Raw genomic sequence first — 23,438 nt, forward strand, 5'->3', positions numbered from 1 at the left:
GGAGCAGCAGCGCCACATCGTGGACAGGAGCAGTACCGCGCTAGGGCGGCGCAGGACGCTGTCCCAGTAGGTCACTGGGGCTGCAGTTACCATCCTGGCCTGCAGGGGGCAGCACGTGCCTACGTTTCCGTGCGGATCCGCCTTGCCCTCACCACACGGGTGACTGTGAGCATCCCCCGGACGGGCATGGGGTGCAGCCCGGCCGGATCTGGAATCCACACCTCCACGCGACGCGAGGTGAGTGAACAGAGGAAGAGTGAAGCGCGGGGCGCAGCACGCTGTGCCGAGGGGAAGCCAGCCTCTGTGGCACTGGCTGGGCTGAAGCTGGCGGTCCCCTAGCGCCCGTGACATTGACGGGGTGGCCCCGCGGCCAGTGTGGCTGCCACCGAGCTGGAGTTCCTTTCGTGCGCGAGGAGCTGAGGGGCAGGCCCGGCTCTGTGTCTGAGGAGGCGCGGGCCGCGGGCAGTGGCGGTGGAGGAGCGGGCGGGCGGCCGTGCTGGCCGTGTCTCTGAGGAGGCCGCGCAGCGAGGTCTCCGTGTCCGTCTGTCCCCGTCCCTTCCACTCACAGACTGTGCTGATGTTTGTATCGGACAGGCCTCTTTCTCCAAAACTTCCTTTACCCAGTAGGAATTCAATACCCGCGTACCGCGTGTGGTGGTCACATCCAGGTAATGCAGTGGTCACATCCGGGCAATGCGGCGGTCACATCCGGGCAATGCGGTGGTCACATCCGGGCAACGCCTTCCCGTCTGCTGCGCGTTCACCTTTTCTATGCACTGGGAACCTTTAGAATCTTCTCCATCCTTCAGAATCTGTCGAAAGTTGTCCCGTGCTGTAGTTGCCCTGCTGCGTGGCGCCCTTCAGCGGAGCCCTCCTGGCTCCCACCCCGGGGCTGCGCGCCCTCCCTGCGTGAGAACCGCGTGGCTCCCGCGGATGAGGGGCCGTGCAGCGTTCCCTCCGTGTCCGCCCCAGGTCCATCCGCGTGGCCCCGGGGTTCCTTCTGCGCATGGCTGAGCACTGTCCCGTTGCGCTCCGTGCTGTGGACGGCAGATCGGTTCCGAGGTTAGGAAGTGTGCGGGACCGCGCCAGGCGGCCTTGCCCTCGGCCTCTTGCTGACTTGGAGCTGCACGTGGCCCCGCGGCGGGTGCGGAGCAGGCTGTGTGCCCATGCAGATTTGCCCGTCTCCTGGCCGAGGGCCGCCTTGGCTGTGTTGCTCTGCTTCGCCTGTTCATGGCGCGCGCCCCAGGGCTGCCAGGATCGCGTGCCCCCCCCCCCACCACCACCACCACCTGTCTGCTGTCCCCACTGCACTGAGCCTGGAGGCCCCGGGCCCAGACCCCCGTGTCCCGGGAACCCTCCCCTCCCACACCGTTGCACCGACACCGCGTGCTCCGTACAAGGGTCTAGGCTGAGAGCTGCAGCGGCGAGGAGGTCTGGGCTAAGCAGGCGAGAGAAAGGAGTTAAACAGGGCGCTTCCTGACCTGGCCGAGGAAGGCAGCCATTGCTGACAGGAGACGGGCAGAGGAGGTCTAACCGGGCGGCCACCTGCAGGGAGGGTGCTGGGGGGCTCCTTGTTCCCCAAGGGGAAATGCTCCTGGGACAGTAAGAATACTGAGGACATATTCAGGGGCAGAGAAATGAGACTTCCTTGTGAATGGCCTGAGGGTGTGCGGGGAGAGAGGGCTGCCGTTTTGGAAAGAGTTCCGCTGGATGGATGAACGCAGATTTAATACCACAGGCCCAGCGTCAAATTCTCCCTGAATATCGAATACGAAGCCATGTTGAAATCATGCATTGTGGTGCTGTAGAATTAGAGCTGTGTAAGTGACCACTCAAACCTTGAAATTAAGGATGCTTGGAAGACAGGTATTTTATTTCTTGTTTTTAAGTTGCTTTTATAAAATAGAAATTTTATAGTCTTTTTTTAAAAAATATGTAAGGGGCTAGCACTGTGGCCTAGCGGGTTTGTGGTGCCGGATTCCCATGGGAGGGCCAGTTCAAGTCCCAGCTGTTCAACTTCCGATCAGCTCACTGCTGTGGCCTGGGAAAGCAGTAGAAAATGGCTGAAGTCCTTGAGCCCTTGCATCCACATGGGAGACCCAGAGGAAGCTCTTGGCTCCTGGCTTCAGATTCGCACAGCTCTCCAGCCATTGTGGCCAAGTGGGGAATGAACCAGTGGATGGAAGATATCTCTCTCTCTCTCTCTCTCTCTCTCTGCTTCTCCTTCTCTCTCTGTGTAACTCTGACTTTCAATAAATAAATCTTTAAAAAAAACATATTTAAAGGCCAAGTGACACACACAAGAGACACCCACTGGTTTACTCCCAAAGGGTCATGGTAGACGGACCCCGGCCAGCCATTAGCTAGGAGTCTGGAAGGCCATCTGGGTCTCCCATGTTGGTGGCAGAGACCCAAGTGCTTGGGCTTCATCTGCTGCTCACAGGCACATTAGCAGGGAGCTGGATCAGAAGCAGAGCAGCCTGGACTTGAACCGGTGCTCTGACGTGGCTTGTAAGTGTTGCTTTACCTCCTGTGCCTCCATACCAGCCCCTTTTCACTTGCTTTTTAATTGCAGCTACACTCAGCAGAATACAGCTGGAAGGTTTCAAAACAAAACTATCAGTTCTCTACTGTCCATTGCTTATTCACATGATGGCTTTCCTGTCTCTGAAGTGACTGCTCAGGCGGGAAGCATTCCATATTGTTGCAGGGAGGAGGAATCCCTTGACTTTGCTCCTATAAACCTCGGGTGACTGGAGTCTGATCAGCAATTTGGTCGTGGTTGTAAAGAAGAATAAATAGGACTAAAGCCAGTAAAAGCTTGGAAGAAGGTATATTGGTTACTTGGGTTTCTGATTAACTATGGGGTGGAAATCTTCCTCAATTCCCTGTTTCTCTGCTTTAATAAGTGGGCTAATACACATAATTAAGTCCTGATTCAGTGCCAGTCAGGGCTTGGGATCACCACTGGGAGTGCAGTCTATGATTCTGGGCCGGCTGTGGCAGCAGAGGCTGGGAGTGGAGCACAAATCCCAGGTGCTTCTATACTTAAAAACAAGTTCCCGTGGACAGTCTTGCATGGTAGGCACATTTGTCTTAACTAAGTAAAGGAATGTCTACTGCATATGGACTGTTCAAACATTCAGCCCGTAAGGGACTGGGGAGATGATGAAACTGTGTCTTCTTGAACAGAGGAGATGAGTAAGAACCAGGGATGGCAAGGAGGATCAGCCCGGCTGGGAGACAGCCAACCAGGGTCTCCCCATGGCAATGCCAGTGGCCCTTGTGCTGTGTGTGGCTGCTTCAGCTTCCCAGTGGTTTGGATGTTTGTCATTCGTGTCCCTTGCTCTATGGAGGTGAACCTCACCTTCAAAATGGGGTATTTGGGTTTCTTGATTAAATTCACAGAAACTTCACAAAATGTCAGCGGCACAGGGCAGGCTCTTGTCTGTGGTGTTCACCGGCAGGTTCCCAGCACTGAAACCCAGCACCTGCCCTGAGAAGGCCCCGGTAAGTGTGTGCTGATGAAGAACTGAAAGCAAGGTGCAGTGTTGATTGCATGCAGGCCTCTTGATTTGGAATTAAGGGGTGACCACAAGCCCCCATCATCCCTGCAGCTCATGACGGAGAGCATGCACCTTCCCCGGCAGAATCATTGCCACCAACACTGAGTGCGTAGCCAGAAACGAGGACAAAAAAGGCTAATATTAAATAACTGCTGTGGTCAAGCCCTGGGAACTTGGCTCCCATTTTGGCTGTGTTTGTCAGTTCCACACACCAAGCGTTTTGACATTAGGAGCCTGGAGGCTAAATTGTAAAACCTTTTCAGAGAGCTCAAGGAATCCACAAACTAGAACATGTCAAAATCCTGCTTTGCAAAGCTGCTTTAACTATGCCTTCTGCGTTACAGTCAAGCACATGCCTTTTAAGCCTGGCAGACGAAGCTATCCAGCCTGGGATCAGCCACTCTGGCCACTGTGCCCTGTCCTTACTGTCACACACGCCCTTTGGCTCAGAACCGGCGAGCACCTGGGCATCGGATAAGTCCTTCAGTGTCTAGAAACACTTGAGAGACAAGGCTAAGAACGGACCTGCTGCCAAAGCCTCCATATAAGGATCAGTTTAAAATTTAATGGGGTAGACAGGCCTCAGTGCTGTGCCCACACAGGGCATAAGAGTCACGGAAACTCATCCACAGGCAGGAGCTGGCGCTCATCTTCAAAGGCAGGCCAGGGCTTTGGGTCTCCCGAATTCTTCTCACTTCTTTTCCTGAATTGCCACTGACCAGGGTGCTTTGAATTGGAGGCCGTGTGTCATTCACACCTGTGTTTGCTGTGCGTGGCACCATGTTGAACATACAGGAACTGCAGAGGTCAATGTTGAGTGAAAGAATTCTAGGACCAGACCTGAGGGCCCTCTTTCAGGCTGTAATCAAGGAAATGTCAACGGCAGGGAGTTTATTGTGTCCGGGAAACACTGGGGAGGGAAAGGTGGCAGAAGTTTCTGGGAGACAAGCCCAAGCTTAGGAGGGTCCTCCGTAGGTGGGTCTGAGCCTGCCTCCCAGTCCTTCTAGTCTGCCGGCCTGCAGCGTGCCCTGGGAGCAGGGCTCTGTGAGGGGCACAGCACGGGGCAGGTATGCAGTTTCCTCTGCTTCCGTCGGTGCTTGACTTTGCCTGGTCCCTGAGCAAACCCTCTGACAGTAAGAGTCTTCTCTGGGTGGAGATGTGGCTGCCTGCACGCTGGGGCGCAGGTTTCAGCTGGAATCTGCTCTCCTGCTGGCTCAGCCACAAGTACAGGCAGGAGTGAGGCCTGCGGGGGTGAGAGTGGTCCACAGAGAGAGTGCAGGGAGAGGAGCCCAGCCTCTCTCCTAGACCAGGAGGATGCTGTGCCCAGGAAGCAGAGGAGCTGAGCGCACAGGAAGGAGAGGGCCCAGCTCCTGCCTGCAGAGCACTGGGGTCCAAGGTCGCTTGGAGGTCAGTGAGACCTGGGCACTCAGCTTGTACTGAGCCTCTGGTTTTCTGTTCTCAAGGCTTGGAGAGGCCTTTCCACATGCGTGTGTCCTGATGGTACAGTTTCAGAGACTTTGGGAACAGGGACAGGATCCTGAATTTATCATTCCCTTTGCTAAGGAGTGTCGAGTTAGCAACAAGCTGAGCATATAAGCCCGCAGTGGTAACTGGCCCTTGAGGTTAATGTTTAATTTATTAACCCCAAGGAAAGGAAGCATCGCCTGGAACTTTCATCCCTGCCTTGGAGGTTTAATGCGTTCCACAGAAACGGTTCCATGGATCTTCCCACACCCCTGCAGCCAGACAAGGGGTGAATTTGCACAGCGAGTCGCCTCCCTGGACTGGGAAACGCTGTGACCTCAGCACCCCACTTCCCCGGAAAGATGGGCAGCCCTGCTGGTCTGAATCCGCCTCGCTCGCCCCACTGGGCAGCCTCTTGGCAGAGAGAGCACGAGCCGATCAGGGAGTGGCTGCTGGGTGGGTACCTGTGGCAGCTCCTTCTGCAAGGTGAGCTTTCATTGGTTCGCTCACTCCTGCCAGTGACCCATTTCCCTGTTCTGAAGGAGGGCATTAGGGCCGGTGTCGGGACAATGATGACAGCATGAGGCTCTCTCTCCTGCGCCCCTCCTACTTCTTTTGAAAGATCTGTTTACATGAAAGGCAGAGAGCTAGACATGCAGGTGCACACACACTAACACGCACACATGTACACATGCACACACAGATCTGCCATCTGCTGCTTCACTCCCCAAAGGCTGCAACAGGAGGACTGGGCCAGGCCAAGCCAGGGGCTTCCCTGCAAACCTCCCCTTGCTCTGAACCTGGCCTTGCCTCCTCACCAGCCTCCAGTAGTGTCTCGCACTACGCTTTTCCGTATTAGAAATCCAACTTCTTCCCTTAAGGCCTTTAAGGTTGATGGTTGGCAAATCTGGCATGAAGAACGAGGGGCTTCCACTTCTTCCCTTTGCACTTTGACTTCACCCCCATCCCCCAGCCTGCTGGAGCCCACCCCTGTGCCGAGACCGGCGGGCTCACCTGTGCTGTACGCATTCTCAGATGCGAGGACACACGGACTCCACCGTGGTGCTCAGGACTCCGTCCCCCAAGGAGTCCTCACTGCTGTCTTCCCAGAGCGCTGGCCCCGCCTCTCCTCTCCTGCTCTACTCGAACCCGGCCACTCAGATGTGCTGTCCATGCTCCTGACCGCTGCCACCACCTGAGGCCAGGGTCCCCTCCCCAGCGGCTGCAGGACTTCAGAGCTTGGGTGTCTCCCAGCTCCTTGCGCTCTGCGTGGTCCCCACCACGCTCACCCCTCACTCTTCTCCTTCCTCCTCCAGGTCCCTGCTCGGTCAAGGGCACACCATAAGCTCAGGGGCTCATCACCAAAACAGAACTTAGCCAACAAAGGCTCAGGGGACAGTGCATGGCCTCCCTTTCTGGGGCGCATGCCCCAGGGACACTGTACTGAAGTGGGTCCCTGTCCTGGGGCTGCATAGAACCTGAGGGGAGGCAGAGCTGACGGAGCTGAGACTGGCCCAGCCAACTGCGTGCTCCACCGCTGGAGGTGCTACCAAGGGAAAGACAGGGAACCAGCCGGGACTCGTCTCTCTCCCCCTGCTCAATCGCCTGTCCCGGCCACGCTGCCTCCCCACATCTCATCGTCCTCTTCTCTCCACCACTGCCCTCCGCGGCTCTCACCAGCACCCCTGCGATAGCGCCCTTGCCTCTGCAGAGTCCATGTGAACTTTTTTTTTTTATTTAATGAATGTGTTTTCTCATAGATACAGCTTTAGGAATATAGTGATTCTTTCCCCCATACCCACCCTCCCACCTCCCTCTCTCTCCCATCTCCTTCTTCATTATGGTTCATTTTTAGTTTGATTTTATATACAGAGGACCAACTCTGTGTTAAGCACAGACTTCAACAGTCTGCAACCATGCACACACACAACATATAGAACACAGTTTGAGAGCAAGATTTGCAGTCGATTCTCATAGTACAACTCATTAAGGACAGACATCCTATATGGGGAGTAAGTGCACAGTGACTTCTGTAGTTCTTTTGACAATGAACACTCTTATTTATGATGTCAGTGATCACCCAAGGCTCTTGCCATGGACTGCCAAGGCTATGGAAGCCTTTTGTGACCATAGACTCCATCAGTGTTTGGACACGGCCGTAAGCAAAGTGGAAGTTCTCTTTTCCCTTCAGAGAAGAGTGTATCCTTCTAGGCCGGCACTGTGGCTTAACAGGCTAATCCTCTACCTTGCGGTGCCGGCACACCGGGTTCTAGTCCCAGTTGGGGCGCCAGATTCTATCCCAGTTGCTCCTCTTCCAGGCCAGCTCTCTGCTATGGCCCGGGAGTGCAATGGAGGATGGCCCAAGTACTTGGGCCCTGCACCCACATGGGAGACCAGGAGAAGCACCTGGCTCCTGGCTTCGGATCAGCAAGATGCGCCGGCTGCAGCGGCCGTTGGAGGATGAACCAACGGCAAAAAGGAAGACCTTTCTGTCTCTCTCTCTCACTATCCACTCTGCCTGTCAAAAAAGAAAAAAAAAAAGTGTATCCTTCTTTGATGGCCCTTTCTTTCCACTGAGGTCTCACAGAGATCCTCCGTGTAGAATATTTTTTGCCACAGAGTCTTGGCTTTCCATGCCTGAAATGCTTTCACAGGCCTCTCAGCCAGACCAGGAAGCCTAAGGGTTGATTCTGAGGTCAGAGTACTATTTACAGCGAATGGCATTCTAGGAGTCTGCTGTGTGGACTGCTTCCCATATTGGACTTTCCTTCCTTTTTAATTCTATTATTACCAGGCACTTAATGTTATTTATATGATCACTTTTACACTTAAACCTATCTATATGTTGACTTTAACATTTAATACAATCATTTTGACAGTTAAGGTGGCATTTACACCACCGATTTTAATGGGTTTGGAGTCCCATGACAAGTTTTTAGGCTGTACCCTTATTTTATTTTATTTTTTTGTATTTTTTGACAGGCAGAGTGGATAGTGAGAGAGAGAAAGACAGAGAGAAAGGTCTTCCTTTTTGCCGTTGGTTCACCCTCCAATGGCCGCTGCGGCCGGCGCATGGTGCTGATCCGAAGCCAGGAGCCAGGTGCTTCTCCTGGTCTCCCATGGGGTGCAGGGCCCAAGCACTTGGGCCATCCTCCACTGCCTTCCCCGGCCATAGCAGAGAGCTGGCCTGGAAGAGAGGCAACCGGGATAGAATCTGGCACCCCAACCGGGACTAGAACCTGGTGTGCCAACGCCGCAAGGCGGAGGATTAGCCTGTTAAGCCACGGCGCCGGCCTAGGCTGTACCCTTAGAAGTAAGTCTGTATGGCTGTATGCAGAACTATACTGCTTTGCAGTTATAGACTACCTCCTCCCTCTCATTCACCCTCTTATTTTTTACTGGGATCTTTTTTCAATTGACTTAATATACGTATGATTAACTCTGTTACATAAAGAGTTCAACATATAGTATGAAGAAGGAAAAAAATAAAAGAGAAAAAAAGGAAATTCAAAATAAAAAGTAACAATAATAAACTGTCCCTCGATAGTCAGATCAAGGACTATTCAAGTCATTGATTCTAAAAGTGTCAGTTTTGCTTCTGTAGCTTCCATTTTAGGAGCGCTATTAATTCTCCCAAATCAGGAAGAACATATTGTATTTGTCTCTTTGGGACTGGGTTATTTTACTAAGTGTGAAGTTTTCCAGCTTGCTCCATTTTGTTGCAAATGACCAGATTTTATCCTTTTTTACTGCTGTGTAGTATTCATAGTAGTAGTGTACATATCTCACCTAAATGCCCAGTCTTCAGTTGACGGGCATTTAGGTTGATTTCGTGAACTTCTAAATAGGCAAACCCATGCCGCACCTCCAACTGAAGTCACTGCATTGGTTTCTGTCGCCCTTGGTGGGGCCCGTTGGCGCGTCTTCCCTTGGCCACAAGGCCCTGTGGGCCCGGCCCCGGCCCGTCCAGCCCCTGCTGGTGGCTGTGCCTCATCTCTGGCCACCCCTGCTCCCTGTCCCTCTCCTCCCGGGGTTCCTGAAGGGCCGGGGGCTCTGACCCTCTGTGGCGCGCACTCGCCCCCCTGCCCCTTGCACTGATTCCTGCTCCCTCAGTGCTCCAGGAGCTACCAGGCAGCTCTCTCTACCGCAGCCGTCCACGGCCCCTGTGGTCTCGGGCGTTGGGCACCCGTTATACTCTACTGGCAAGGCCCATGAGGACAGGAAGCTGCTCTCCAGGCTCACGGCCACCTCCCCTCAGCCCTGGCCCGAGGGGCCTTGGCGGCAGCTGTTTGCTCATTAAACCTGTGTCATGAATCAGAGACGGGCGTTTGAGGTTCTCTGGCCTCAGTGGCCGCCGTCTTGGGGCGGTGAGCACGTGCGTCAACACAGGCTCCCTGCAGCTGAACGCCAGGGCCGTGCTGCCGCTCTCGGTTTCCTTCCCACACTGGGCGACGAGTCACGTGCGTTTCACAGCCTGCAGAGGGGCGGTGCAGATGTGACAGGCCAGTGGGACTTTGTTGCCAGTCAGTATTTGGGGCTCAGAGTAGCCCTCAGCCACACTGTACAGCACTGTCCATGTCTTCTAAACGCGAGGCAGGAGCCAGCCAGGCCAAGGTAACGGAGCGGAGGTGGCAGTGGCCTTGACTGCCAGTGTTTCATCCCAGCCCAGCAAGTCATTGCCACGTGACCTAGAGAGATTGCGTTCTCAGTTACCACGGTCAGTGAATAACCCAGTGTGGGCTCATCTTCTCAACAAAGAAGAAAGTAAGATGTCCCCAGTGCCATTTCCAGAGCCTGCGTGGGCCTCTCCCTCGCCTCAGTCCTTCTCCGGGGACTGCACTGCCCGTGCATATCTGGCCAGGCCTAGCGAGTGGCTGTGTGCAGGGGCTGTGGCTGGACTGAGCCATGTGAGCTACAGGGATCCCAGGAAAGAGTTGGGGACCCTCCCCTTGTGCATGGCCGGGGTGGGGAAGGGACTGGCTCCAGGGCTGGGGCTGGCTCCACCCATGCCACCACCTTCTGGTGTGCATCTCTGAGCAGTTTGAGAATTCCTGGGCCGGCACTGTGGCGTAGGGGTAAAGCCACCGCCTGCAGTGCTGGCATCCCATATGGGCACCAATTAGAGTCCCAGCTGCTCCACTTCTGATCCAGCTCTCTGCTATGGCCTTGGAACGCAGTAGAGGATGGCTCAAGTCCTTGTTCCCTGCACCTATATGGGAGATCCTAAAGAAGCTCCTGGCTTTGGATCGGCACAGCTCCGGCCGTTGCAGCCATCTAAGGAGTGAACCAGCAGATGGAAGACCTCTCTCTCTCTCTCTGCCTCTGCCTCTGCCTCTGCCTCTCTGTAACTCTGCCTTTCAAATAAATAAGTAAATCTTTAAAAAAAAAAAAAAAAAAAAAAGAGAGAGAGAGAGAGTGAGAGAGAGTGAGAGAGAGAGAATTCCCACCCTAAATCTAGCTTCAAGGCCATGTAGGCTCCCGTGTCAAGGTATCAAGAAAGGATAATCTTTGTCTTCTTTTAATGAACATTTCTTTGCTTACTTTTTTTAATTTCTTTTTTTTTTTTTTTTTTTTTTAAGATTTACTTACTTATTTCAAAGGCAAGTTACAGAGAGGCAAAAAGAGAGAGGTCTTCCATCTGCTGGTTCACTCCCCAAATGGCTGCAATGACCAGAGTTAGGCCAATCTGAAGCCAAGGGCCAGGAGCTTCTTCCAGGTCTCCCATATGAGTGCAGAGGCTTGGACCATCTTCCACTACTTTCCAAGGCTATAGCAGAGAGTTGGATCGGAAGTGAAGCAGCTGGGACTTGAACCAGTGCCCATATGGGATGCCGACACTGCAGGCAGTGGCTTTACCTGCTGTGCTACAGCACTGGCCCCCATTACTTGGTTTATAATTGCAAACATCTAAACCTGTGCTTGTGGGCCTCTGTCTTCTCTTCCTGTGGCCTTGCCAGTGTTGGGACAGATTTGGGGTAATGCTCCTGGGTCCTTTGTTTTCCTCTCCGTCATCCTAAAAGGGGAAGTTGGGAAATTGTGGATTAAGAAGCCCGCTGGGCCTATCTGCCTGTCACAATATCTTAAACTACTGGTGCAGCTTTCCTGGGCCAAGTTGGCACGGGAACGTCAGCACATGCCAAGCAGTCACTCAGGGCCAAAGGCCAGTGCCTGCAGGTGGTCTGACCCAGGAAGGACCAGCCCTGACTCCCTCCTGCCTCTCAGGGTGGGCGCGTTGCTGTCGCATTCCTCCACACTGAACTGAACTTTGCTCTGTGACAGCAGCCTTTCTGGTCCTTCCTCTGGTTCTAAAACTTCTCTCTCACCTTCCCTTCCTTGTCTCCTTCTCTTTATTTTTCTTGACATGGCACATAGGCATTTGTTCCCAGGAAAAGAGAGTTATTCGGTATCATTTTTGTCCTGGAAGTTCACAAGCTTGTTCTGTTTTGAAGTAACATCTTGACAGTAGGGACTCCATTTTGGAGCACCTGAGACTCCATCTTGAGACAGCAGCCCTCCCCCCCACCGTGAGACTATGGTCTGAAACTATGATCTAAAGCACTCGGACAATAGCAGTCCCCTACATCACACTTGGCAACCTGCCTCACACTTGGCAGAACATAGAAACCCCCTAGCATGATTACTCAAGCTTGGGAGCAGATAGGCTGCACCTGGGTTAATGATGAAAATGTAGTTTGTCTATGTCCTACATATGATTTAAGCCTATACCTGGATTAATGTCAAGATTTTAATTGAAATGGTTAAAAAGCAGATCAGTTTCTAACTCAAAAAACCAATATGAAATATTTTTACCTAAGTTGGTATAGCTTTCTGATTTGATCTATATCATGTAATTCAATAGATAAGTATAAAAAAGCTAAGGGAAAATATCCCCTATTCCATACAGGTCAGTAATTAAAAGCTAATATACACTTCTCACAAAACCCCAGGGCAGAAGCAAACTCCCCAGTTCAATAGGCAATGAGCACTCACTTTGTATCAGTGCTGAATGCCAATAGTCTCTGCCATGTGTAGCTGTGGCTGCCTTACACGGGCTTGGGAGCAACGTGAGAGCAAAGGCACTGACACTGTCCTATAAATCTAAGTAAATGCTGTTGTTACTAAAACCTCATATTTAATTCTTTAAAATTTTATTCATTTGAAAGGCGGAGTGAGAGAAAGATCTCTCACCAAATTACTTCCCAAATTCCTGCCACAGTCAAGACTGGGCCAGGCTCAAGCCAGGAGCCAGGACTCATTTCCAGTCTTCCATATGGTTGGCAGAAACCCGGTTACTTAAGCCATCCGCTGCTGCTTCCCCCAGGGTGCATGTGATTGAGTTTTGGGCTCATGGCTTTCACCTGGCCTTGTCCCAGCTGTTTCAGGCATTTGGGGAGTGAATCAGCAGATGAAAGGTCAATCTGTCTGTTTTTCTCTTTCAAATAAAATAAAAAATAAATGGATGAAAGAACTGTGACCAATAATTTAAAAAAGAACACAGATTGTTAACAAGCATGCCTAGATTTCAAACTTTTTTATGGCAAAGTAAGCTTATCTTAATTGTACTTCTCATGAATTTTTTCAAAGATTTATTTATTTATTTATCTGAAAGGCAAAATTATAGAGAGGCAGAGGCAGAGTTGGGGGGGAGAGGGAGAGAGAGAGAGAGAGAGAAAGAGAGAAAGAGAGAAAGAGAAAGTCTTCCATCCACTGGATCATTCTCCAAATGGCTATAATGGCCAGAGCTCAGCCAATCCAAAGCCAGAAGCCAGGAGCTTCATCCAGTCTCCCACATGGGTAGCAGGGGCCCAAACACATGGGCCATCCTCTTCTGTTTTTTCCAGGCCATTGACAGGGATCTAGATCTGAAATAGAACAGCCGGCACATGAACTGGTGCCCATACAAGATGCTGGCTTGAATGTAGTGGTTTTACATGCTATGCCATAACCCTGCCCCCGTATATCTCTTTTTGATGAGGTGTCTATTTGGTCTTTTGCCCAATTTTTAATGAAGTTGTTCTTTGTATATTTTGGATAACATTTCTTTATACTATATATCTTTTGCAAATATTTACTCCCAGTCTGTGACTTGTCTTTTCATTTTTTCAACAATTACAAAAGCAGAATTTTTATTTTTAATGAAGTCCAGCCTCTGCGTGCTTTCCTTATGAATCATGCCTTTGGAATCATATCAAAACACCATCACCAAACTCAAAGTTATGTAGATTTCCCCTGTTATCTTCTAGGAGTTTTATAGTTTAAAAAAAATTTTTTTTGACAGGCATAGTTGGACAGTGAGAGAGACAAAGAGACAGAGAGAAAGGTCTTCCTTTTTCCATTGGTTCACTCCCCCAAATGGCCACCATGGCCAGCGCGCTGCGCCGATCCGAAGCCAGGAACCAGGTGCTTCTTCCTGGTCTCCCATGTGGGTGCAGGGCCCAAGCACTTGGGCCATCCTCCACTGCCTTCCCGGGCCACAGCAGAGAGCTGGCCTGGAAGAGGAGCAACCGGGACAGAATCCGGCGCCCCAACCGGGACTAGAACCCGGGGTGCCGGTGCCGCAAGTGGAGGATTAGCCAAGTAAACCGAGGTGCCAGCCAGTTTAAAAAAATTTTAAAGATTTATTTATTTACTTGAAAGTCAGAGTTACAGAGAAAGAGAGACACAGAGACACTGGTTCTTTCTTCAGATAGCCATAACAGTGTGAGCTGTGTCAGGCTGAAGCCAGGAGCCAGGAGCTTCTTCCGGGGGGGGGGGGGGGGGGGGCGGGGGTCAAAAGTTCTTGGAAATTTTATAATCTAGTTTAATTCCATTTTCCATGAACTTTTTGAAGCCTACACACATACACATACCTGGCAGGATGAACCTTACATTCGAGACTAGAGATGTGATCAGAGAATTTAAGTATAAGACCCTCAACTCTTCTAAACTTGGTGCAGGATATAAGTGTATTTTGTGGTATTATTTTAATACATGGTGCAGGTCTTAACTATTGAATAAAAGGGCATTAAAGGTTGAGCAGTGCTGGGTGAGGCCCTGGGAGAAGGCACTGAGGAGGTGACGCTCAGCCACTGGGATGAGATGGGTTCCTCTTATCCCCTCTGTCTCTGACCCTTGACACTCTTCCTTCAAAACCATCCAAGGCCGGTAGCTTCCTTTGCAGAAAGCTTGGGATGGTTTTTTCCAAGTCCAAGTCTTTTGTTATCAATTGATTCCAGGTTCTTCTGTCCTCTCTTGCTATTCCTTTCTTATTGCATCTGTTTTCATAAAGTACCCCCATTTCACTTTGCCATCTTTCCTAGTTTTACCTTCTGTTAAGCGCTTCCAAGATAAATATGTTTGCAACATAGTCAAAAACAAAGAACATGTATTCTGCAATACTAGCTAAATGCTAGCGAATGCTTGCCAGTTGTCTCATGTGCCAGGCATTATTCGAAACACCTGGCATGTGTTTTATCTCATTCCATCTTCGTCACAGACATATGAAATATGTGCTGATATCATCTCTATTTTACAACGAAACAGAAGCCAAGAGAACTTGAATGACTTGCTCCAGAACCCTGTGCTAGAAGGAAATCCTAGTGTTTGAAGTCAAATCAGGCTACCTGGCTCCAGAACCCATTCATCAAGGTACCCTACCGTGTCATTAATGCAGGCTGTCTCATTGGGAGCTCTGGTTTCATTAAAAAGGCAGTAACTGTAGGAAAGCAGAGATTCTTCTTTTGCCTACTTAAATTTCTTTGACCATCCTACTAGACTTTTGTGTTTAAAAAACAAGGTCTTTGGCCGGCGCCATGGCTCACTAGGCTAATCCTCCACCTGCAGTGCCGGCACCCCGGGTTCTAGTCCCAGTTGGGATGCCGGATTCTGTCCTGGTTGTTCCTCTTCCAGTCCAGCTCTCTGCTGTGGCCCCGGGAAGGCAGTGGAGGATGGCCCAAGTGCTTGGGCCCTGCATCCGCATGGGAGACCAGGAGGAAGCACCTGGCTCCTGGCTTCGGATTGGCGTGGCACACCGGCCACAGCGCGCTGGCCGTAACGGGCATGTGGGGGTTAACCAATGGAAGGCAGACCTTTCTCTCTGTCTCTCTGTCTCTCTCACTGTCTAACTCTGCCTGTTTAAAAAAAAAAAAAAAAAAGAAGAAGAAGAACAAGGTCTTTGTGTTGCTTATCTTTGTATTTCCAGTGCCTGGGACAATACTAGGCCCATAGGAGGTGTTTTCTAAGTGTGGATCAATTAAACCAATTCAAGGGGCTGACATTGTGGCATAGCAGGTTAAGCCACTGCCTGCAACACTGGCATCCCATATGGATGCTGGTTCGAGTCCTGGCTGCTCCACTTCCACTTCTGCATCCTGCTAATATGCCTGGGAAAGCAGCAGAGAATGGTCCAAGTTTTGGGGGCCCCTGCACCCATGTGGAAGACCTAGAAGCAGCTCCGGGCCCAGGCTATGGCTTGGCCCAGCCCTGGCCATTGTGGCCATTTAAAAAGTGAACCAACAAATGAAAAATCTCTTTCTCTTCCTCTCTCTCTTTTCTCTCTGTAACTCTGTCTTTCAAATAAATAAATAAATCTCAAGAAGTAAATCAATAGACCAATTCAAAGCAGCTAAATTTATGTAATAGCTGTGATTCTGTTCTTTAAAAAATTTTATTTACTTGAAGATCCTTTAATCCTATCATTATCATGATCAACTAACAATTACAAATGTAGAAGGTATACTTCTTTTTTAGCAATAGATACATTTTGGGAAACATCATATGTAACTTGAATTGTATTTTCTTTGTTTTTATTTTATGATATTTAAAATTCCAAGCCAAAATTTCTGACAGAATGATTAACTCTTTCACTGCATTAGTTTTTGGTCTTCTTTTAAAAAAAAAAATTTTTTTTATTTGAAAGGCAAAGTTACAGAGAGGCAGAGGCAGAGAGAGATCTTCTATCCTCTGGTTCACTCCCCAGCTGGCCACAATGGCTGGAGCTGGGCCAATCCAAAGACATGAACCAGGAGCTTCTTTTAGATCTCCCAGGTGGGTGCAGGGGTCCAAGGGGCCATCTCCAACTGCTTTCCCAGGAGCTGGATCAGAAGTGGAGCAGCCAGGCTCCACTACAGCACAGCACCAGCTCCTAGCTTTCAGTCTTTATCTTTGTGTTCACCCTATCTACCTGTCAGACATTGGCTAAGTATAGGCAATGTTCTTTTCAGGAGGCCAGCGCTGTGGCATAGTAGGTAAAGTATCCGCCTCCAGTGCTGGCATCCCATATGCGTACTGGTTCACGTCCCGGCTGCTGCACTTCCGATCTAGCTCTGCTATGGCCTGGGAAAGCAGTAGAAGATGGCCCAAGTCATTGGGCCCCTGCACCTGAATAGGAGACCCGGAAGAAGCTCCTGGCTCCTGGCTTTGGATCGGCCCAGCTCCAGCCATTGCGACCAGCTGGGGAGTGAACCAGCAGATGGAAGACCTCCCCCCCTCTCTCTTTGCCTCTGCTTCTCTCTGTGTAACTCTGAATTTCCAATAAATATATCCTTAAAAAAATTCTTTTCAGAAGAAGATGGACTGTATTATAAACAGGATATATGTCATGAAAATAAGTATATATGTTATACAAAAGCTTAAATACTCCTAAGATATTTCCATTTAAAGGATTTCTTTTCTGTATTGTATATAAAACAGACAAAAAAGAGTCATTGACAGGGAAGGTCCTGGCTTGCACTTTCCCCTGACCCCTCAGCTACGCTGGAAGCTGATGATCAGGCAATGAAAGGGCAGGAACCCCTTGATCTGAATCTATCCACTGCCAAATTGGATAGGACAGATTCTATATATTCCTAATCCGTGTAATACATGTTAGACCAGTGGAAAAGACAAAATTAATTAAATTTATTTGAAGCCTGGGAATAAACAGTAAATGTAAGATATTTAGACTTGGGGTCAGCGCTGTGGCATAGCAGGTAAAGCCACTGCCTGCAGTGCCAGCATCCCATATGGATGCTGGTTTGAGATCCAGCTGTTCCACTTCCAACCCAGATCTCTGCTATGGCCTGGGAAAGCAGTAGAAGATGGCCCAACACCCGTATGGGAGACCAGGAAGAAACTCCTGGCTCCTGGCTTTGGATAGGCCCAGCTCTGGCTGTTGCGGCCATTTGGGGAATAAACCAGCAGATGGAAGAATTTTCTCTCTATCTCTTTCTCTTTCTGCCTCTGCCTCTCTGTAACTCTGCCTTTCAAATAAATAAATAAATCTTTTAGAAAAAAATTTAGACTTAAAGTTTTTTTTAAGATTTTATTTATTTATTTGAAGGGTAAAGTTACAGAGAGAGGGAGAGACAGAGAGAAAGGTCTTCTTTCGCTGGTTCATTCCCTAGATGGCCGCATCGGGAGGAGCTGAGCTGACCTGAAGCCAGATCTGAGCCAATCTGAAGCCAGGAGCCAACAGCTTCTTCCAGATCTCCCACACTGGCACTTGGGCCATCTTCTATTGCTTTCCCTGGCCATAGCAGAAAGCTGGATGGGAAGTGGAGCAGCCAGGACATGAACTGCCGCCTGTATGGGATTCTGGCACCACAGGCAGAGGCTTAGCCCACTACCTGGCAATGCCAGCTCCTAGATTTGAAGGTTTTGTGCTAGAATTCTTGTATGTTTTTTATTTTCTTTTCTTTTTATTTATTTTTTAAAGATTTATTTATTTATTTGAAAGTCAAAGTTCCAGAAAGAAAGAAAGACAAAGAGAGAGATCTTCCATCCACTGGTTCACTCCCCAAATAGCCACAATCACTAGGGCTGGGCAAGGTCAGAGCCAGAAGCTTAGAATTCCATTGTGGTTTCCCCACGGGTGGCAGAGACTCAAGCACTCATACCACCTTCTGCAGCTTTCCTAGGCACATCAGAAGTAGAGCAGCCAGGGCTCAAACCCATACCCATATGGGATGATGGCATTGCAGGCAGTGGCTTAACTCACTGCTCCAAAATACTGGCCCTGTTTCATTTTCTTAAGATTTATTTGGTGCTGCCATTGTGGTGTAAAATGTTATGCTTCTACCTACAGTGCCAGCATCCCATATGGGCGCCAGTTCAAGTCCCAGCTGCTCCACTTCTGATCCAGCTCTCTGCTATGACCTGGGAAAGCAGTGGAAGATGGCCCAAGTGCTTGGGCCGCTGCACCCATGTGGGGACCCAGAAGAAGCTCCTGGCTCCTGGTTTTGGCCTGGCCATTGTGGCCATTTGGGGAGTGAACCAGCAGATGGAAGATCTCTCTCTCTCTCTCTCTCTCTCTCTCCCCTCTCTCTCTCCGTAATTCTGCCTTTCAAACAAATAAGTAAATCTTAAAGAAAAAAAAAAAGGAAATCTTGTGGCCAGCACTGTGACATAGCAGGTAAAGCTATTGCTGCCTGCAACACTGGCATCCCATATTGGCACCAATTCATGTCCCAGCTATTCCACTCCCAAAGCAACTCCCTGATAATGGCTTGGGAAAAGCAGCAGAAGATGGTCCAAATGTTTGAGCCCCTGCTACCCACGTGGAGACCTGGATGAAGCTCCTAGCTCCTAGCTTCACCCTGGCCCAGCCCTGGCTGTTGCAGCCATTTGGGGAATAAACCAGAGGATGGAAGATCTCTCTCTCTCTCTCTCTCTCTCTCTCTCTCTCTAACTCTGACTTTCAAAATAAATAAATAAATCTTTAGAAACCAAAGAAGAAGAAGGAATTCTTTCTGCCTGTCTCTGAGCTGGAACATCAGTTTTCTGCCTTCAGACTCGAACTCCTGTTAGAACTTACACTTGGCTCTCTGGGTTTTCGAACCCTTGGACCTGAAGCAGCTCACACCGTTGTGTCTCCTGGATCTGCTAGTTGGTAGCTGTAGATCTAGCTTCTCAACCTCCACAATCACATGAGCCAGTTCCTTACAGCGCCTCTTTTTCTCTCTCCAACCCAGACTAATATACCTAACACATAAAACAGGATTGCACTTTGCTTTCTTCAATATCATTTATTCTCATTTCAAAAACTTCAATTTTGTATCTATCCATGAATCACAAAACTTTCCCAAGGCAACTTTGGGGGAAAGTCCCAGGAAAGCCGGGCAGTAGCCATTGTGCTGTCATAGGCTGAATTTGGGCCACGCCACCCATCAGCAGGAGGACTTCAGGTCACTGAGTTTCTGAAGACTCTGTTTCCTCATTTGAAGATAAGGTTAGTGATTTAAGTCTCGCCAGGTTGTTGTGAGTTTCAATATTTGTAGAAGACATAATCCTGGGTACATAAGTACTCACTTAAATTTACTGCCTTTGGTTATGACCCTGAACAGAGCACAAGCCTGCAAGAATGTGGATTGGGGCTTAAGAGATGGGTGAATAGGAATCATAAGATCAAACCAGCTTGCTTAATATACACCAAAGGAAACATCAAGTCCAGGATAAACTGAATATTTTTCCCTGCAAAAATACATAGCTTGTGTCACTCATTTGTATCACACTTGATCTTAGCCAAGAGGCCGAGAAGCAATATCTCATTTGTATTAAAATGCATTATAATTAATTCCATGATTCTCCTTGTGCTGTTCTTTCCCTCATGGTAGAAGCTCACAGGAACTAGCTTCTAGGAAGAGAATGGGATCCAGCAGCTTACCCTTGTTCTCCTTGTAAGAGAGATTTAGGAAAGATGGTGTCATACCCAAAGGAATCTGGAAATGGCCACCAAATTTCCGTGATGTGTGGAAATGCACATACCCGATGGGACCAAATATACTGAGAAAAGATGGAGACCACTGGTGGAGAGGCTGGGCTGAATTAATGATAAGCACATTAGAAAATTGAAAATAAAAGACCATTATTGAATCTGGAGCCAAAAATAAAAAAAGTGCAAGAGAAATTATGGGTACGTGACATAGCTCCTGTGTGAGCAATATTTACAGTCACCATAATATAAACAATGACTAGTGATAAAACCAAGATTGCAACACAGCTGTATCAGGAGGAAAAAGATGAAATTATCACTTTTCATGGTGGGAAGAAATAAATACATATTAAAGAACTGAAATCAGGGGCCTGCACCATGGTGCAGAAGGTTAAGCTTCTGCCTACAGTGCCCGCACCCTGTATGGGTGCCAGTTTGAATCCCGGCTGCTCTATTTCCAATCCAGCTACCTGCTAATGTGCTTGGGAAAGGAGCAGTAGATGGCCCAAGTGTTTGGGCCCCTGCACCCACGTAGGAGACCCGGAAGAAGCTCCTGGCTTGGCTTGGCCCAGCCCCGGCCATTATGGCCATTTGGGGAGTGAACCATCAGATGAAAGACCTCTCTCTCTTTCTTTAATAGAAAGATTTTATTTAATAAATATAAATTTTGTAAGTACAACTTTTGGATTATAGTGGTTCTTTCCCCCATACCTGCCGTCCCACCTGCAAACCATCCCATCTCCTACTCCCTCTCTCATCCCATTCTTCATTTTATTTTATTTTATTTATTTATTTATTGACAGGCAGAGTGGACAGTGAGAGAGAGAGAGAGATAGAGAGAAAGGTCTTCCTTTTCCGTTGGTGCACCCCCCAATGGCTGCTGCAGCAGGCACATTGCGCCGATCCGAAGCCAGGAGCCAGGTGCTTCCTCCTGGTCTCCCATGCGGGTGCAGGGCCCAAGGACTTGGGCCATCCTCCACTGCCTTCCTGGGCCACAGCAGAGAGCTGGCCTGGAAGAGGAGCAACCGGGACAGAATCTGGCGCCCCAACCAGGACTAGAACCTGGTGTGCCGGCGCCACAGGCAGAGGATTAGCCTATTGAGCCGTGGCGCAGGACACCCCATTCTTCATTAGAATTCATTTTTATTTATCTTTATATACAGAAGATCAACTCTACACTGAGTAAAGATTTCAACAGTTTGCACCCACACAGACACACAAAGTATAAAGTACTGTTGGAAGATTAGTTTTGCCATTAACTCTCATGGCACAACACATAAAGGACAGAGGTCCTACATGGGGAGCAAGTGCATAGTGACTCCTGTTGTTGATTTAACAATTGACACTCTTATTTATGACATCAGTGATCACCCGAGGCTCTTGTCATGAGCTTCCAAGGCTATGGAAGCCTCTTGAGTTCACAAACTCCGAACTTATTTAGACAAGGCCATACTCAAAGTGGAAGTTCTCTCCTCCCTTCAGAGAAAGGTACCTCCTTCTTTGATGGCCTCTTCTTTCCACCAGGACCTCACTCACAGAGATCTTTCACTTAGGTCATTTTTTGCAATAGTGTCTTGGCTTTCCATGCCTGGAATTCTCTCTCTCTGTCTCTCCCCACCTCCTTCACTTTCTCTGTTTCTCTGCCTTTCAAATAAATAAATAAATCTTAAAAAAAAAAAAAAAACTGAAATCAGTAAGTAGGCATACAATCCTGTCATTTAGAGATACAGAGAGAAATGCCAGAGTCAGCTAAAAACAGAGGGAAGTGGTTACCTCTGAGGGGCAGAAAAGGGTGAGGAGGATGGGGCACTGCTGTTCTCAAAACATGCTTTATAAAACTACTTAACTCTAAACTGTACAAGTATAATTTAGGCACAGAATAAAAACAAATACACGGAAGCCACAAAGGTGTTCAAGTGAACAGAGCCCTCCCCCAGTCTGTAGGTGGGGACAGCACTGTCTTCATATCTCACCAGCCTTCCCCGCCCACCTGTCCCTACCCGACCACAGTGCTGGAGGGGACTGATAAGAGAGGAAAGGGAGGCAGTGCTGCCAACAACTGGGAGAAGCTGAGGTCAACATCAAATTTGAAATATTTAAAGTTGATACAAAACTATTTCAGCAATGCAGACAATTGAGTGTGGTGTTGTGGCAATGGTGCAGTTGGCAACACGTGTCTCCTGATTCCTACACAACAAACTTCTATCTTTGTATGTGCCGATTGTTTTTGACAACTATGCAGTCACAGTTATGAGACGTGGAGAGCCATATACTCTCGAACTTTCTGATACTGCAGGGAAAGAGGATTAGGATAGATGTCAGCTGCTGCAAACAGATGCATTTCTAGTCGGTTTTTCAGTGGATTCTCCATCCTCATTTGAAAGTGTGAAAGAAAAGTGGGTGCCTGAGATAACTCGTTGTCCAAAGACTCTTGTCTTGTTTGCCAGGATCTCAGAGAGGACCCCTCTACTATTGAGAAACTTGCCAGGAACAAACAGAAGGCTGGCACTCCAGAGACTGCTAAAAAGCTGGCCCGGGCTCCGAAGCCAGAGGTGTGAGGAGCATTCTGTGAGCACACAGACAAGCCTGAAGAACGCATGTGATGAAGCTAAATTGGCTGCCCTGGAGCCACCAGAACTGAAGAGCTGCAGGTGTGCTGCTACAAACACTGTCCAGAGCCCTTTCTGCACACTTGCGGTCGGCATCATACTGCAAGCAATGTTTAACTCTAAAGATTAAAAATTAAAATTCACAGCCAGCTCACAGCTCAATAGGCTAATCCTTTGCCTGCGGCACTGGCACACCGGGTTCTAGTCCCAGTCAGGGTGCCGGATTCTGTCCCAGTTGCCCCTCTTCCAGTCCAGCTCTCTGCTGTGGCCTGGAGTGCAGTGGAGAATGGCCCAAGTGCTTGGGCCCTGCACCCGCATGGGAGACCAGGATCAGCACCTGGCTCCTGGCTTCGGATCAGCGCGGTGAGCCGGCCACAGCGTGCCAGCTACAGCGGCCACTGTGGGGTGAACCAACAGAAAAGGAAGACCTTTCTCTCTCTGTCTCTCTCTCACTGTCCACTCTGCCTGTCCAAAAAAAATTAAAAAATTAAAATTCACCATTGCAATAATGGAAAAAAAATAAGAGAGATAAAGGGAACCGTGGGATGAGTGTGAGATCTGCTCTGCCAGGGCCATTAGATGATTTCTCCCTGAGCAATTGAAAGTTTTTCTACTGAGGTTCCAATTTTAGTACAAATATGAAAACCAGCTTGATTTATTCTAGTGTGTTTGCTCTCCCATACGTTCTAAAACCTTTGATTATAAAAGCACCTTCTACTCCTTTCTTACTGTTTCCTTCTTTTTTTATTTATTTTTTAAGATTTATTTATTTATTTGGCAGGCAGAGTTACACAGAGAGAGGAGAGGCAGAGAGAGAGAGAGAGAGAGAGAGAGAGAGAGAGAGGTCTTCCATCCGATGGTTCATTCCCCAATTGGCCTCAACAGCCAGAGCTGTGCTGATCCGAAGCCAGGAACCAGGAGCTTCTTCCTGGTCTCCCTTGTGGGTACAGGGGCCCAAGAACATGGGCCATCTTTTACTGTTTTCCCAGGCCATAGCAGAGAGCTGGATTGGAAGTGGAGCCGCCAGGTCTTTTTTTTCTTTTCTTTTTTTTTTTTTTTTTTTTTTTTTTTTTTTTTTTTGAGCAGGCAGTGGACAGTGAGAGAGGGAGATAGAGAGGAAGGTCTTCCTTT

The 23,438-nt window shown here is 49.1% G+C and overlaps 1 pseudogene; it reads left to right on the plus strand.

The window, feature by feature from the left end:
• The first annotated feature begins 21,822 nt into the window (after positions 1 to 21,822).
• On the plus strand, positions 21,823 to 22,437 carry LOC133775767 (cell division control protein 42 homolog; annotated as a pseudogene).
• Positions 22,438 to 23,438: the final 1,001 nt, after the last annotated feature.

The sequence above is a fragment of the Lepus europaeus genome, chromosome 17 (genome assembly GCF_033115175.1).
Source record: "Lepus europaeus isolate LE1 chromosome 17, mLepTim1.pri, whole genome shotgun sequence".
NCBI classification, from domain to species: domain Eukaryota; kingdom Metazoa; phylum Chordata; class Mammalia; order Lagomorpha; family Leporidae; genus Lepus; species Lepus europaeus.